The 12,429-nt window shown below is 47.2% G+C and overlaps 8 non-coding genes across 8 annotated transcripts; 4 read left to right on the forward strand and 4 right to left on the reverse strand.

Annotated features, from left to right (window-relative positions):
- The first annotated feature begins 660 nt into the window (after window positions 1-660).
- Window positions 661-732, forward strand: trnaq-cug. Its single transcript has one exon. It is a non-coding gene; the product is annotated as a tRNA-Gln (tRNA).
- Window positions 733-1,197: 465 nt separating this feature from the next.
- Window positions 1,198-1,269, reverse strand: trnad-guc. Its single transcript has one exon. It is a non-coding gene; the product is annotated as a tRNA-Asp (tRNA).
- Window positions 1,270-9,382: 8,113 nt separating this feature from the next.
- Window positions 9,383-9,455, forward strand: trnav-cac. Its single transcript has one exon. It is a non-coding gene; the product is annotated as a tRNA-Val (tRNA).
- A 240-nt stretch (window positions 9,456-9,695) lies between these two features.
- Window positions 9,696-9,767, reverse strand: trnaq-uug. The gene has a single exon. It is a non-coding gene; the product is annotated as a tRNA-Gln (tRNA).
- Window positions 9,768-10,324: 557 nt separating this feature from the next.
- trnaq-cug lies at window positions 10,325-10,396 on the forward strand. Its single transcript has one exon. It is a non-coding gene; the product is annotated as a tRNA-Gln (tRNA).
- A 455-nt stretch (window positions 10,397-10,851) lies between these two features.
- Window positions 10,852-10,923, reverse strand: trnad-guc. The gene has a single exon. It is a non-coding gene; the product is annotated as a tRNA-Asp (tRNA).
- A 538-nt stretch (window positions 10,924-11,461) lies between these two features.
- Window positions 11,462-11,534, forward strand: trnav-cac. The gene has a single exon. It is a non-coding gene; the product is annotated as a tRNA-Val (tRNA).
- A 240-nt stretch (window positions 11,535-11,774) lies between these two features.
- trnaq-uug lies at window positions 11,775-11,846 on the reverse strand. Its single transcript has one exon. It is a non-coding gene; the product is annotated as a tRNA-Gln (tRNA).
- Window positions 11,847-12,429: the final 583 nt, after the last annotated feature.

Raw genomic sequence — 12,429 nt, forward strand, 5'->3', positions numbered from 1 at the left:
CGGTTTTGAATCAGTCACGATCATATGGTTTTGAATCAGCGGCGCTCGTGCATGAGAGGGGTTAGACGGAGTCATGAGGAAATGCTACATTCAAATCCATGCTAGTTTTCCGAGACTGCCAACCCCAGCTTTAAGATTTCCCCAAAAAAGAAAAAAAACCCTTAACATGTAAAAGCCCATGTTCTACTGCACCTGTGATCCTCTAATTTTTCTTAAGTTGTGTGCCAGTAAAACCAACTTGTTCACCTTGGTCGGGAAAAGTGCGCTCCTTGCTTTATTTGCAATGAAACCCGCCTTAGAAAATATCCTCTCGGTTGGCGTGGAGGTGGAGGGGATGCTGTGAAATCTCCTAGGAGCTCTTGACAACTTTGGATATCACTCCTCGTTTTTCTGCCACCATTTCAGTGGACCTCCACTGCATTTCGTGAAGTCTTTTATTAAGCCTTCATCTCACTCTTTTCATCCTCCGCCTGTTCCTCCTCCTCCGCGAGGTCCAGATATCTGATGTGAAGCTGACTGCTTCACTGTTCTGTATTGCCTTGTATATCTCTGACCTTGTTGATAAATATTTTGTGTGCATGACATCCATCACTGTTGCTCTTGTAGGGAAGGTGTAGGCCGGCTCAAGTGTGTGACAGCTGTCTCTGGAAGTTAGCAGACGGTGCCATGGTGTAATGGTTAGCACTCTGGACTCTGAATCCAGCGATCCGAGTTCAAATCTCGGTGGGACCTGCTTTTGAGGTGTCGCAGGTGCCTTGCGACTGGTCGGACGGCAAGCAACACAGATGCCCAGCACCGGTGAGCCCTTGACCATATCCAAGGGTTATCGGGTCAGCTGATCCTCCTGAAAGGTTCAGAGGCCACTATAAATTCCGGCTCGTACTAACCATCAAATGGAACTGTAGTCGCTCTAAATAGCGCATGCATGCCCTACTGATGTAAAGCATAGTGTACAGTACACATTGAACTGGAATTTGCTGGTGAAGGCAAAAGGCAGGGATGAACAAATGAACTCATCCTGCTTTACTTACGGTACATTGATGACTGCTTGGTTGGCAATTTGATTTAGATTGCCTCCATTGTACTGTAGTAGGGAAGGTTAACCCTTCCTCAGCTCACCTCGGCTGGAGAGCAGCACGAGCTTGAAGCCCCTGTCCTTGTGGGTAAAACAATTAGCTGCTGGTAGGAAGCATAAGTCTCCCCGTCGGGGAATCGAACCCCGGTCTTCCACGCGACAGGCGGAGATACTGTCCACTATACTAACGAGGACCTGTGCCCTTGTGGTCCCTGGCACATGATCGCTGTCTTCCTGTCTTCACCAGGACTGTGCAGACATTCCGAGGGAGGCATGGCCAACTATGGGGTCCAATATACGACACACAGCAGGTCTGGTGCCTTAATTCCCCCTTTACTGAAGAGCCCACAAAAGCGCATTGTGGGAGGCAGGGTCGCAGCCAGTGCCAAGCAGTTGGGTTGAACTCTTTCTTGTGTTAGAGATTGATCGTTGTCACATAATAAGAGCAACTGAGGGCTGGTGCATTCGTCTCCTCTTGATGGCTTTTCGTGCCTTCGTTGTGTATGAAACACATAAGCAGTCTTTCACGATTGTAAGGGCCATTTCAAGATGTTTGTGTGTGTGTTTGTGTGTAGGACATTAAGTTGTCCACTAGGGGTCTCCCCTGTCCAGTGCACATGCATATTTAGGTAGGAACCTTTCACCAGGTAGCAGGTGTTGCTAGACGGGGAACACAAAAAGTTTTTTGACCGCAACGTGCCGCAACGCCAGGACGCTGGCAAGGTGTAAATGGGAATTAATTACGTTTTATGGTTTTGATGGACACTGTGTTTGATCTTGTATGTTGACACGGTTGGAGAAAGGACGATGAACAATAAAACATTCGTAAATTGCAACCTGAAGACGTCAGGATCTTATTTCCACAAGACACACAAGCAAGAGCGCGTCAACTATATTTAAGCCCGTCTAGGCAGCCCCTCAGTGGCTTTAAGTGTGAGGCTTGGCCGCTATATTCAAGTCAAAAAACTGTGGTAAAAGACGCTGGAGGAGCTTCATCACAGCGGCGATATATGTCGGCAGTTTCAGCTGAGTGGACGCTGTAAATGGACATTCAATCACCGGAGTTCAGCTGCTACATCCAGCTACTGCTATCGGCTACAGGACGCCACGGATTGCTTCCAGCTCGGCGGAGAATCAGCACGTTTCTTCCCTCGGATCAAATCCCTTCCACCAGTGTGAGGACAACAGGAGCAGCTCTCCAAACGCCGGCGGAGGATTCGTGCACCAGGATCATTCATGGCGCCCAACGTGAGGTATGTGTAGCGCTACTAGTTATGAATGGCCATTCATGTTGTGTGCACACTGTTCGGGACGTAAATCCAATGCATTGGTTGTTGAAGATAAATGACAATTGACTTGTCGACTTCTTTCGTGGTTCTAAATTATGGATGCGCGTGAAACCGCGGACATGCCCGGTGAGGGTATTGCGCAATCAGCTGATTCGAACATTAACGCGGACAGCGATGATACGCGAAGGGACAAACCAAAACGTGTTGTAAAGTTAACTGCTAAAGCTTATGCCGACAAGTTGGAAAAGGTACAAAATGACAGGAAAGCTAAGCTAAATAAGGCTAGTAATATGAGAAAAAAGATACAAGAGCTTATGCTAAAAAGTGATAAAAAATCAGAGGTGCAAAATGCTCTTGATGAGCTTGTCAATTTATGTGATGAAACAAAAGGTGTTCAATGTTCTTTGATGGGTTTGTTACCTGAAGAAGAAAAAGAAAAACATGACATTTGGTTCAAAGCAAAAATGATTGCAAATGATGAATTAATTTCCGATGTGAAAGTGTGGTTAAAGTGTTCTGAACAACATGTATTTTATGGTAAGGATGAAAATGGTGATGATGAAGTAAAACCAGAGGACAGTGTTTCAAATGTTGCAAGCAAACACACAAGCAAAAAGAGTGCATGCAGTGGAAAATCAAGCACTACGTCATCTGCAAGAGTCAAAGTAGAGGCAGACAGAGCTGCTTTGCTTGCCCGTGTTGAATCTTTGAAGAAGATGCATGCTTTGGAGGAACAACAGCAACAACTACAAAGGCAAAGAGAACACCTTGAGCTGGAAGCTCTGCTAGCAGCATCAACTGCTAAACTAGCAGTTTTTCAGGCCTCTGAAGTTTCAAGTGTTTCAAAGGCATCGAATGCAATGAATTCCTATTTGCAAAGGGAGAAAAGGAAGGAAGCGACTGCAAACAAGCTAAATCCCCTGGCAAAGGATTACAACCCTGAAAGTCAGAACAAACTGCAGCAAAGTCAGGATTGGACGTTACCAACAACGTACCCAGCACCAACTGTTACACAGCCTCCTGCTTTCAGTACGCAGGCTGTGGAGGAAAGGCAACCCCCTGCGTTCAATGCCCAGTCTATGGAGGAAAATCAGCTGCCTCTTTTCAGTTCGCAGCATGTGGATGAAAGACGACCTGGAGGTATTTTCACCATAATGCAACGACAAAATGAAATTACAGCAGCTCTTGTCCAGCAACAACGTTTAATGGCATTACCAGCAAGAGACATTCCGGTTTTTGACGGAGATCCTCTACAATATATCTCCTTTAAAAGGGCATTCGAGCAAGGAGTGGAGGAAAAGGTTGGCAGTGCTGATTGTTTGTATTACTTGGAACAGTTCACGAGAGGACAGCCTAGGGAGTTGGTACGTAGCTGCCAACACATGCTACCTGGTCAAGGCTATGACCAAGCAAAAAGGCTGCTACAGGAACACTTTGGCAATGAATATAAAATTGCTACTGCATATATGGAAAAGGCATTGGCTTGGCCCTCAATAAAACCTGAGGATGTGAATGCTCTACAAGCCTTCTCTCTTTTCCTGCGTTCATGTTGCAATGTCATGGAGAAGCTGCAGTACATGCAAGAGTTGAATATGCCAAGCAACATGAGAGCAGTGATGGCTAAGTTGCCATTCAGGATGAGAGAGGGATGGCGAACTGTTGCACATGGCATACTGGAGTCATCTAAATGTAGAGCTTTGTTCAAGGATTTAGTTGCATTCATTGAAAAACATGTAAGAATTCTATCCGATCCTTTATTTGGAGACATTCGAGACCCGTCGTCTGGAACTGCTGGTTCAAAGGTTGTCAACAGATTGAAGCCACAGTCAGGAAGCAGAGTTACAGGAAACAGCTTTGCCACCACCATTGCTCCTGTGCAGTCAATGGAGAACTTCAGAGACTCAAGGGCATTCTCAGATACTCGTGGCTCTACAAGGTCTAAGTGTAATTGTGTGTGTTGTAATCAAAATCATTCATTGGAAGAATGTCATCAGTTCAAAAGGAAGAAGCACAGAGACAAAATAAGCTTTCTAAAGGAGAAAGAGCTGTGTTTTGGCTGCTTACGTCCAGGTCACAGGAGTCGTGACTGCAATGAGCGTTTGACCTGCAGGAGTTGTGGTCAAAGCCATCCGGGTGTGCTTCATATCGACAGAAGAGATGAAGCCAACACAAACAACGAACATACTAAAGAGCCAGTTGCATGCAACATCACAGCATCTCATACAGCTTGTGGGCACACAGGGGCCGGAAAAGAGCGCTGTCTTCTTTCTATCCTGCCAGTCCAGGTCAAGTCCGTCAAAGGAGATCGGATAATACAAACGTATGCATTTTTGGATCCTGGCAGTACTGCCACCTTCTGTTCGGAGCATCTCATGCAACGGCTCAATCTGACTGGTAGGCAAACCCGCATTCTTCTGCAAACTATGGGACAGGAAAAAGTCGTTCCAGCTCATGAATGTACAGGCTTGGAAGTGTCTGGTTTGGAGACCAACCTCTTTTACAAGCTCCCAGAAGTCCTCACCCAGAAGAAAATGCCAGTGAGTGCAGACAATGTTGTGACCGAAGGAGATCTGGTGAAATGGGAACACCTGTCAAAGGTACGAATCCCCAGCATAAAGGCTAATGTGGACCTGCTGATTGGAAGCAATGCACCCAAGATGTTGGAGCCTTGGGAGGTCATTAATAGCCTTGAGGATGGCCCATACGCTATAAGGACAGCGCTTGGGTGGGTCATAAATGGACCTTTGCAAGGAAAGACGAGCAGCTGGGAAACAGAGTGCCATTCAGCAGTTGTCAACAGGATTTCTGTGTCTAGGTTGGAGGAAATGCTGAGTGAGCAGTATAATCATGACTTCAACGAGAGAGCTACAGAGGAGAAAGGCCTGTCAAGAGAGGACATCAAGTTCATGGAAGCTGTGGAAAATTCTGCAATACTTGAGGATGGTCACTACAGCCTGAAGTTGCCCTTTAAGAAGGAAAATGTGGCTCTGCCCAACAACTTCTCTGTGGTGAAGCAAAGGTTACTCAGTCTGAAGAGGAAGTTCCTGAGCAATGGACAGTTTTATGAGGAGTACACGGCATACCTCAACGAGATGATTAGCAAAGGCTATGCCGAGAAAGTACCCACGCAGCAGCTGGATTGTGGCATCAGCAGGGTGTGGTACATTCCCCACCATGGTGTATATCATCCAAAGAAAAGGACACTGAGGGTGGTGTTTGACTGTGGTGCGTCGTTTAAGGGAACATCATTAAACCATCAACTCTTGCAAGGCCCCAACCTCACTAGTACTTTGATTGGAGTCCTCCTTAGATTCAGACAGGAAGCTGTGGCGTTCATGGGCGACATTCAGTCAATGTTCCATCAGGTCAAGGTGGCAGAGGAGGATAGAGATTTCCTTCGTTTTTTGTGGTGGCCAGAGGGAGATCTTACCAAGGAAGTGGCAGAGTTTCGCATGACAGTCCATCTGTTCGGTGCTGTGTCTTCGCCGAGTTGTGCAAGCTTCGCTCTCAGGAAGACGGCAGATGACAATCAGTCCAACTTCCCAGCCGACGTGGTTCAAACTATCAAAGAGAACTTTTACGTTGATGATTGTCTGAAGAGCATGGACTCAGAGGAGGAAGCTGCCTTCATGGTAAAAAATCTTATTGCTCTCTGTCAGAAGGGAGGATTTACACTGACCAAGTGGATAAGTAACAGTCGCTCTATGTTGCAAACTCTTCCTGAAAAACTTAGAGCCAAGGATCTGAAAGAACTGAATCTTGACAGAGACAGCCTTCCTGTTGAGCGAGCTCTTGGTTTGCAGTGGTGTGTTGAGACTGATTCCTTCAAGTTCAAAATGGAGGTCCCTCAGAAGTCTTACACCAGACGTGGAATGTTGTCAGTGTCGAGTTCTGTATACGATCCTCTTGGTTTTCTGGCACCAGTTGTTTTGCCTGCCAAAGTCATGCTTCAGGAGCTCTGCAGAAGAAGCTTTGGATGGGACGAGACTGTACCTCAGGACATCTTGTATCAGTGGACGAGATGGATGAAGGACCTGGATATGTTGTCTGAGTTTAAGGTTGAGAGGTGCGTTAAACCCAGTGGCTTTGGACACCCCATCCAAGCTCAACTCCATCACTTTTCGGATGCTAGTGAAGCCGGATATGGAGCAGTCACTTATCTCAGGATGCAGAATGACAGAGGTGGAGTTCATGTTGCATTCCTGATGGGAAAAACCAGGGTTACACCTCTGAAGACAATTACCATTCCCCGCCTGGAGCTGACGGCTGCTGTACTGGCTGTTCGTGTCGACCTGATGCTAAAGGCAGAGCTAAGGTTCCAGATGCAAGATTCAGTCTTTTGGACCGACAGCACTTCAGTGCTCAAGTATGTATGGAATCAGGACAAGCGTTTCCATACTTTTGTGGCGAACAGGATCACAACAATCAGAGAAGCCACCAAAACATCTCAATGGCGGTATGTCAGCTCCAAGGAAAACCCAGCGGATGATGCATCCAGAGGAGTGAGAGTTGGAGACTTTATTCAGGACAGCAGGTGGATTCATGGTCCAATGTTCTTGTATAGGCCTGAAGAGGAATGGCCAGAGAATGTGGTGGAGTCTGCGATAGGAGCAGATGACCTGGAGGTCAAGAAGGAAGTCAAGGTGAATGCTATTGAGGTGAAAAGCTCACCTGATGCCACTAGTCGGTTATTGGCCTACTTTTCCGATTGGAGGAAGCTAAAGGTAGCAGTTGCATGGTTCCTTAAGCTGAGAAAGACTCTTGTGGAGATGAGTCACCGGAGGCTTGAGCCAGACGCTTCTGATGTCAGCAAACCAAGGCTGGAAAACGTCATGCGGCAGAAGAAGCAGTGTTCAAGAGGACAAAATTTGTCAACAGAGGATCTGTTGGAAGCTGAGCTTGCCATCATTCGATACTGTCAACATCAAAGGTTTGAAGAGGAGATTTTTGTACTGTCATCTGGGAAAACTACAGTGAGCAGGCAGAGTGCCATCTACAGGTTGGATCCTTATGTGGATAATGGGCTCTTGAGAGTTGGTGGACGGTTGACAAAAGGTTCCTTGCCAGAGGAAATTAAACATCCACTCCTCCTGTCAAAGGATCAACATGTAGCTAATCTCATTCTCAAGCATATTCACCAACAGCTTGGCCATAGTGGTCGCACCCACACGCTGTCCACGCTGAGGAGGAAGTACTGGGTGACAAGTGCCAACTCAGCCGTGAGAAGAATGATAGCGGAGTGTAGCTTTTGTAGGAGGTACAATGGCAGAACGATGGAGCAAAAGATGGCAGATTTGCCAAAGGAGAGGATTCTTCCTGATCTTCCACCGTTCACTAATGTGGGAACTGATTACTTTGGACCGATTGAAGTGAAGAAAGGACGAGGCACGGTCAAGCGCTATGGAGTGATATTCACCTGTCTGGCAAGCAGAGCAGTCCATTTGGAAGTGGCTAATTCTCTGGACACAGATGCATGCATCAATGCTCTGCGTCGCTTCATCTCGAGGAGGGGTCAAGTGGCTCACATTCAATCTGACAACGGTACCAACTTCATCGGAACGGAGAGGGAACTCAGGGAGGCTCTGGCAGCTCTGAATCATACACAGATTCAAGGAGTGTTGCAGCAAAGGGGAGTTAAGTGGTGTTTCAATCCTCCAGCAGGCTCACATCATGGTGGCGTTTGGGAGCGTGTAATCCGCATGGTGAGAAGGATTCTCAGTTCAGTTCTTCGACAGCAGAGTTTGGATGATGACGGGCTTCATACTGTCATGTGTGAAGCTGAGGCCATTTTAAATGATCGGCCTATCACGAAACTGTCAGATGATCCAAATGATCTTGAACCACTCACTCCCAACCATATCCTCCTCATGAAAGGAAAACCATCATTGCCACCTGGATTGTTTCAACCCCATGACCTGTATGTAAGACGACGATGGAGGCAAGCGCAGTACATCTCTGATCTCTTCTGGAAACGTTGGATAAGAGAATATCTACCCTTGCTGCAGGAAAGGCAAAAATGGAACCAGAAGAGGCGGAATCTGGAACCTGGAGACATTGTCGTCATCATGGATCCCACTGCCCCAAGAGGCTCCTGGCCACTCGGAAGAGTCTTGGAGGCTTTCCATGATAAAAAAGGATTTGTGCGCTCAGTGCGTCTGAAGACAAAGTCTAGTGTCCTTGAAAGGCCTGTGACAAAGCTATGCCTGTTACTTGAAAACAAGAGTTACTAGGTCATTCGATGTATTCTGTGGGTTTTGGAATATGCGACTAAAAATGTGGTAATGCATGTTCCTCATTGTGTCATTTTGGTTATGGCTCCTTACTTTGTAAATATTGGAATTGTTATGCCTGTAAGTCATTACAATTAGGGGCCGGTGTGTAAGGGCCATTTCAAGATGTTTGTGTGTGTGTTTGTGTGTAGGACATTAAGTTGTCCACTAGGGGTCTCCCCTGTCCAGTGCACATGCATATTTAGGTAGGAACCTTTCACCAGGTAGCAGGTGTTGCTAGACGGGGAACACAAAAAGTTTTTTGACCGCAACGTGCCGCAACGCCAGGACGCTGGCAAGGTGTAAATGGGAATTAATTACGTTTTATGGTTTTGATGGACACTGTGTTTGATCTTGTATGTTGACACGGTTGGAGAAAGGACGATGAACAATAAAACATTCGTAAATTGCAACCTGAAGACGTCAGGATCTTATTTCCACAAGACACACAAGCAAGAGCGCGTCAACTATATTTAAGCCCGTCTAGGCAGCCCCTCAGTGGCTTTAAGTGTGAGGCTTGGCCGCTATAACGATGCTCTCAAATATCTGTGTAAGCAGACTGTATGTGTTGATGAGGGCGGTGGCGCTTACGGGGGCTTCCTTCAGGATGGCTGTGCACAAAGCTGGGTGGGGGAAAAATCTGAAAATAGCCACAACAGTAAACTGGACTACACCGGGGTGCAGCATCAAGACTCACCGAGGATCGAGCGCATGACATGAATCATCGACCAACTGTAACGAAAGCACCCGTTTCCGTAGTGTAGTGGTTATCACGTTCGCCTCACACGTGAAAGGTCCCCACTTCAAAACTGGGCGGAAACACTTTGATGCGTTGCTGTTGTTTCCAGTGGAGATTGCTGCACTTATCAGAAAGCGGCCAGTGGTAAGGAGTAGGTGTGGGACGGTCGTGACGCTGCAGGAACGCATTCCAGAACCAAGTCCGAAACAAAGCATTTCAGAAGTCTCCATTTAGTGTAAGACAAAGAGGAGGCAATATTGCAACTGCCACTCAAACAAGACAGTGTGCTGTACAAACATCTAACATCTTCGCAGCTCCTCCCAAGGTCCCACCGAGATTTGAACTCGGATCACTGGATTCAAAGTCCAGAGTGCTCACCATTACACCATGGAACCAGTTTGAAGGTTGTGCACGCAGTTGTGAGCATGTTTTTCACTTGACTTCAGCCTACCTACTGTTGCGATAGATACTGCCCTCTAACAGGACTGAGCTTAAGTCCAAGCGACCAGAAACCTCAGCTAAGCCAAAGCTGTTTTCACAAATTAAAGGAGCAGTAATATCAACAGTGCAATTGGTACTCAAGTTGTACAAATGAGCAAAGCCAGGTACCTGCAACTGGGTTTTTGTAAAAACTGCTTTGGCCTTCCATTAGCCTTCCTCCCCACTGCAAGGAGCGATGTCTTCGTCCTAAAGCCCAAAAGGTTGTTCTTGTTGTTGCCAGGTGAAAACAGTAGCAGTCTGCCCTCTGAATGGAGCCAAAAGGTTTGTTACGTGACTGTGTCGGCATGACCACGTTACTTGAGACGGCCAGTTAAATTTGCTTTTCATGTGGTCGTCTGTTTCCCTGGTATTTCTTAGTGCCTACGGTCTCTTGTTGTGTGCACAGTAACACCCATACATGTTGATGGCATGTAAGAAAGTGTTTGACAGCTGTCTCTGGAAGGAAGGAGACGGTGCCATGGTGTAATGGTTAGCACTCTGGACTCTGAATCCAGCGATCTGAGTTCAAATCTCGGTGGGACCTGCTTTTGAGGTGTCGCAGGTGCCTTGCGACTGGTCGGACGGCAAGCAACACAGGTGCCCAGCACCAGTGAGCCCTTGAACAATCCAAGGGTTATCGGGTCAGCAGGATCCTCCTGAAAGGTTCAGAGGCCACTATAAATTCCGGCTCGTACTAACCATCAAATGGAACTGTAGTCACTCTAAACAGCGCATGCATGCCCTACTGATGTAAAGCATAGTGTACACCTTGGACTGGAATTTGCTGATGAAGGCAAAAGGCAGGGATGAACATGTTAACTCATCCTGCTTTACTTACGGTACATTGATGACTGCTTGGTTGCCTATTTGATTTAGATTGCCTCCATTGTAGTAGGGAAGGTTAACCCTTCCTCAGCTCACCTCGGCTGGAGAGCAGCACGAGCTTGAAGCCCATGTCCTTGTGGGTAAAACAATTAGCTGCTGGTAGGAAGCATAAGTCTCCCCGTCGGGGAATCGAACCCCGGTCTTCCGCGTGACAGGCGGAGATACTGTCCACTATACTAACGAGGACCTGTGCCCTTGTGGTCCCTGGCACATGATCACGCTCTTCCTGTCTTTACCAGGACTGTGCAGACATTCCGAGGGAGGCATGGCCAACTATGGGGTCCAATATACGACACACAGCAGGTCCGGAGCCTTAATTCCCCCTTTACTGAAGAGCCCACAAAAGCGCATTGTGGGAGGCAGGGTCGCAGCCAGTGCCAAGCAGTTGGGTTGAACTCTTTCTTGTGTTAGAGATTGATCGTTGTCACATAGTCAGAGCAACTGAGGGTGGGTGCATTCGTCTCCTCTTGATGGCTTTTCGTGCCTTCGTTGTGTATGAAACACATAAGCAGTCTTTCAAGATGCTCTCAAATATCTGTGTAAGCAGACTGTATATGTTGATGAGGGCGGTGGCTTCCTTCAGGATGGCTGCGCACAAAGCTGGGTGGGGCAAATTTGAAAATAGCCACGGCAGTAAACTGGACTACACCGCTGTGCAGCATCAAGACTCACCGAGGATCGAGCGCATGACATGAATCATCGACCAACTGTAACGAAAGCACCCATTTCCGTAGTGTAGTGGTTATCACGTTCGCCTCACACGCGAAAGGTCCCCAGTTTGAAACTGGGCGGAAACACTTTAATGCGTTGCTGTTGTTTCCAGTGGAGATTGCCGCACTTATCAGAAAGCGGCCAGTGGTAAGGAGTAGGTGTGGGACGGTCGTGACGCTGCAGGAACGCATTCCGGAACCAAGTCCGAAACAAAGCATTTCAGAAGTCTCAATTTAGTGTATGACAAAGAGGAGGCAATAGTGCAACTGCCACTCAAACAAGACAGTGTGCTGTACAAACATCTAACATCTTCGCAGCCCCTCCCAAGGTCCCACCAAGATTTGAACTCAGATCCCTGGATTCAAAGTCCAGAGTGCTCACCATTACACCATGGAACCAGCTTGAAGGTTGTGCATGCAGTTGTGAGCATGTTTTTCACTTGACTTCAGCCTACCTACAGTACTGTTGCGATAGATACTGCCCTCTAACAGGACTGAGCTTAAGTCCAAGCAACCAGAAACCTCAGCTAAGCCAAAGCTGTGTTCACAAATTAAAGGAGCAGTAATATCAACAGAGCAATTGGTACTCAAGTTGTACAAATGAGCAAAGCCAGGTACCTGCAACTGGGTTTTTGTAAAAACTGCTTTGGCCTTCCATTAGTCTTCCTCCCCACTGCAAGGAGCGATGTCTTCGTCCTACAGCCCAAAAGGTTGTTCTTGTTGTTGCCAGGTGAAAACAGTAGCAGTCTGCCCTCTGAATGGAGCCAAAAGGTTTGTTACTTGACTCTGTCAGCATGACCACGTTACTTTAGACGGCCAGTTAGTGCCTACCGTCTCTTGTTGTGTGCACAGTAACAACCATACATGTTGATGGCATGTAAGAAAGTGTTTGACAGCTGTCTCTGGAAGGAAGGAGACGGTGCCATGGTGTAATGGTTAGCACTCTGGACTCTGAATCCAGCGATCCGAGTTCAATACAGAA

Source organism: Notolabrus celidotus, chromosome 21, assembly GCF_009762535.1.
Source record: "Notolabrus celidotus isolate fNotCel1 chromosome 21, fNotCel1.pri, whole genome shotgun sequence".
Taxonomy (NCBI): Eukaryota; Metazoa; Chordata; class Actinopteri; order Labriformes; family Labridae; genus Notolabrus; species Notolabrus celidotus.